Here is a 4,706-nt window from a genome sequence, read left to right as displayed (position 1 = left end):
CTTCCAGTGCTTTAATTGCCGCTTGGTTTATCCGTGTCCTTTCCTCGTTGTTAAACAATGTCATAAGCAGTTGCTGGCAATCAGCCCAAGTGGGATTATGTGTCTGGACTATGGAGGTAAACAAATCTGTCATGGCTTGAGGTTTATCGGTGTATGAGGAGTTATGGGTCTTCCAGTTAAATAGATCAGTAGTAGTGAAGGGAGCATAGACGAATACAGGATCAGCGTGTTGTAACTGGCTGTCACCGTTAATGTGTGTCGGGCCTGGTGTCAGTCGGAGAGGCATTTGATAATGTCGGGGTTGGAAGGTACCGGTCAGTTGTCGGGTTAGTATGGGGCTTTGTTTAGAAACGTCAGTTAGGGGTTCCGGTCGAGGGGTAGTAAGACGAGGGGAAGGGGACGCTTAACTGAGGGGGAGATCAGTGAGTAAAATATTCCGGGCCAGGCTAGGAGGAGCCTGACCAGCAACTAGATATGATGTCAAATCTGGATAGGTGGGGTTAACGGAGGTAGGTACTGGAAGGGGAGGGTTTAAAACAAGAGGGCTGGGCTCTGAGCTAGAGGAGGAGGTAGGTGGGGACAACGGGGCAAGGGGAGTAGCGTTACCAACAGCACCTCCTCTTCCTCTTCCTGTGGAGGAGGAGTAAGGGGGCGGCATGGGGATCTCGGATTCAGGAGGCGTGTCCAAAATGGGCGTAATTACGGCCTTAGTGGACAAGCTAGTTCTGGCCACCATGAGGCGACATTGTTCCTCGTGGCATACCCGGACCCATTTTGGCAAGTCATTTACGGCCTGCTTCCAACAATCAATATACGGAAACTGGCCGTAAAGTTCAGGCCTACCTGATACAGCCACGTGTACACGCTGTACCAGATTAGGATCCAAACTGCCACGTGGTGGCCATGCAGCCACCAAAGTAGGCCATTCCCTACTACATAAAGTAGTCAGGCGTGTTGGAGACATCTTTACCCCAAAATCATACACAGTGTATCCCTTTTTAAAGTTTTTCAACATACATCCTAAGGGATCCATAACCGTTGAATCTGACGCACCCATACTAACAATGAAGCGTCGTCTCCAACAGAAACTAAACAAACACACTTCCAACGGTCACAACCATTCCCTTGGCAACAGCACCACGTGGTACAGTTACTAGGTGAAACGCACACAACAAAACACTCAGAGAATTCCCGTACACACACAGCTGTTACACCAGTCACTAAATAACTATTACTGTGCCTTTTGGCGAAACTATACAGTCACCCACGCTATAATTCCCTATATCTGAATTACCCGTCTATAACATACCCCAGTAACATCGTCTTTACAAACAGTAGTTATAGTACGGTTAGCATTGGTTAGAGTACAATTTAAAGTCGCAGTTCAATTAGTAGTGGTTATGGTGTTAAACATACAACATAGACGACAGTTATTAGTAGTTATTTACAGTATCAGTAATTATACATGGTTATGGTACCGTGCGCTATAATACAGTTACACACTATTCACACTCTCGCTAGACGGCAGAGCTCACGCTATCTAGCAAGATATACACGCTACTACAACAATCTTTAACACATTTACAATTCCCAACTAATCTATTGGCCAGTACCTCGATGGACTACCTAAAACTATTTACATCCGTTTTGGTTAGCCACGCTGCCCAAGCACCACATATAGCGAACTAGAGGGCGGAATTTACAACAGCACCCTCTTAGTCTATATACTCTATCAAAAATCTAGTGGGTTCCAAATTTACACGCCTTCCCACTTAGCCAAGATAGGTTGAGAATTTACACAGACGCCGCTTAGTCTCCCGGTCCCTCCGACCTAGCGAACATAATATACACCCTAGAACGCTAGTCTAGGCAAGACACCGGTGTCCGGCTTGGGCTATTTACACAGAACCCAGCCTGACTCCAAACCAAAATTAAACGGGCTGACTACAGGGCGTTTAATTGAGCGGTGCGCCTTCGCTCCTTCCCTCCACTGGAGGGGGCAGATTCCATACACAAATAACCCCTTATGGGCCTACCGCACAATCGGTATCCAATACCCCTAGTGGGTCCACCGTCTAAATGAGTGGTCGTCTTACCTCCTCGTTCCTGAACCTGGGTTCACACTCATCGACGGGGACACCCCAGCACTTACTACGTAGAGGCCGATGATCTCCTGGACAACAGACCAGTGGCGCCGAGGGAGGTCCATGCAGAAGTTCAGGGGTGCAGCTGTAGAGAGCGTGGGCAAAGATAGACCGTCTCACGCCTCTGCTTCTCAGCTACCGTTGAACGATGAGCTTCCCGGCCAATCACACCAAATGATACCGGAGAAACTGATGGAAGCCGAGCACAGAGAGATGGACACAAGTTTCTTCAGGAAGGAAGAGATTCTTTATTCGATTCACCGACCGGGACTCAGAGGGACTAATGTCACCAAAAAACAGCAAAGTCTGAGTCCTGATCATACAGTGTAGGTCCCTTATATAGGCATGTAGCTCCTCCCATAATCAGTTCAACCTACACATACTCTTATCTAATCAACCGAACAGAGACTAAATTCCTGTTTGACCACATGGCTTGCCCAGAACAATGGAGGGGGGGAAATACTCGTATATCCTGTATTCCTACACTTGCTCAGTACACTGTTGATTGTATCGTTGCCACGTGCAACCAACCGACCGATACATCAACATATGCAAGTGCACATACCACGTGGCAATCTTGTCCTAGTAAATTTATTTTTACTGAGATTCCACCACAATATGTCTCCTGGAAGAAGTCTTCTTTGGAAAACCCTTTGAGAAAGTTGTTGGGAAAAAGGCCTTGCTTTCACAAGAAAAAAAAAGAAAGTTTAATCAAACATTCTAGGGGATCAAATAAACTGAGAATGACCCTGTGAAGTATATAAGATAGACACATATAGTATCTCCTTTTTAAACTGCCAGAGAAGCAAATACAAATTTTAGGTTGATGAATTTTCAGTCAACATATATTTAATATATAGTGGTTGTTCTTGTGTGATTTATGTGCCATAACGCAAGAGATGTAGATTCGATGCAATAATGATGAGGCACATAAGATAGTTTTCCAATTCTAGAGCTAAATTAGGCACTGCTGAGATTCGAACTCAGGATCTCCTGTTTACTAGACAGGCGCTTTAACCAACTAAGCCACAGCGCCACAACATACTGGCTCATGCCTTGTTTTACATTTTCCAAATGGTGGCAGATTGGACCTTTCTCTATCCAAGAGATACATCATTGGAGGATTAATTGACATAAATCCATCTTTATAGCAAATACATCTCAGTTGTCAACAAACATTCAAATATTGCCTGCAGCTTTGAAGGTAATAAACTACATTTCCACACTGGCCGTGGCAGTATCAGTTTTGAAAATTAACTTTGTCCCAGTGGCACAAGATTGGAACTTGAATGATTGATTAATTGATAGAGGATAACTATAGCTCTAAAAGATCCCCCTCCTTTCATACTCCACTCTATTCTCCTTTCCTCACTCAATTCCCTCAGTCATGATAATTTTAACAAAGTGAACTAGCATGGGTATACAAAGAATGCTGAATGCTGCCTCTGCAGGACACATTGTACTATAGGAAACCACCTTCTCCGCCTTGAGTTGTGCAGCTAATACACCAAACTCTGCGTTCTATGTTTGGGTCTGGGTTTTGGTTACTTTTATGGATGGCCATTGCCTTTCTTCCCCATGCCTCTGTCTTGTCCACAGCTGCCATCACAGGTCCCAGCATATTGAGAGAGAGTATTCAGGACTTTCAAATTATAGATTGAGAATGTGCTTGGAAATATTTAGAAAGGTTTTAAAAGAGAACTGTTACTTAATGGCCAAAATCAGATTAGCAGTTGAATAACTCTTGGAATCTTTGCTGGATATTAAAAAGATGGTTGCCAACGGGATGGCTTTCTCACTTGCTTCACGTAGAGCCTTATAGTTGTAATCCGAGGGCACAGATTATGCTTCCAAAGCACGTCAGTTGTCAACAAACATTCAAATATTGCCTGCAGCTTTGAAGGTAATAAACTACATTTCCACAATGGCCGTGGCAGTATCAGTTTTGAAGCTTAACTTTGTCCCAGTGTCACAAGATTGGAACTTGAATGATTGATTAATTGATAGAGGATAACTATAGCTCTAAAAGATCCCCCTCCTTTCATACTCCACTCTATTCTCCTTTTCTCACTCAATTCCCTCAGTCATGATAATTTTAACAAAGTGAACTTTCTTTTCTGACCATTATCCATGTCTATAATGGGTATACAAAGAATGCTGAATGCTGCCTCTGCAGGACACATTGTACTATAGGAAACCACCTTTTCCGCCTTGAGTTGTGCAGCTAATTCACCAAACTCTGCGTTCTGTGTTTGGGTCTGGGTTTTGGTTACTTTTATGGATGGCCATTGCCTTTCTTCCCCATGCCTCCGTCTTGTCCACAGCTGCCATCACAGGTCCCAGCATATTGAGAGAGAGTATTCAGGACTTTCAAATTATAGATTGAGAATGTGCTTGGAAATATTTAGAAAGGTTTTAAAAGAGAACTGTTACTTAATGGCCAAAATCAGATTAGCAGCTGAATAATTCTTGGAATCTTTTCTGTATATTAAAAAGATGGTTGCCAATGGGATGGCTTTCTCACTTGTTTCACGTAGAGCCTTATAGTTGTAATCCGGGGGC

At 43.9% G+C, this 4,706-nt stretch overlaps 1 non-coding gene across 1 annotated transcript; it reads right to left on the bottom strand.

Moving 5' to 3' along the window:
- Positions 1 to 3,106: 3,106 nt before the first annotated feature.
- On the bottom strand, positions 3,107 to 3,180 carry TRNAT-AGU (transfer RNA threonine (anticodon AGU)). Its single transcript has one exon. It is a non-coding gene; the product is annotated as a tRNA-Thr (tRNA).
- Between the last annotated feature and the right edge of the window lie 1,526 nt (positions 3,181 to 4,706).

This window comes from Pelobates fuscus, chromosome 3 (assembly GCF_036172605.1).
Source record: "Pelobates fuscus isolate aPelFus1 chromosome 3, aPelFus1.pri, whole genome shotgun sequence".
Lineage (NCBI taxonomy): Eukaryota > Metazoa > Chordata > Amphibia > Anura > Pelobatidae > Pelobates > Pelobates fuscus.
Note: the sequence above shows the minus strand (reverse complement) of the source record. Positions and strands in the feature narration are given on the sequence as shown.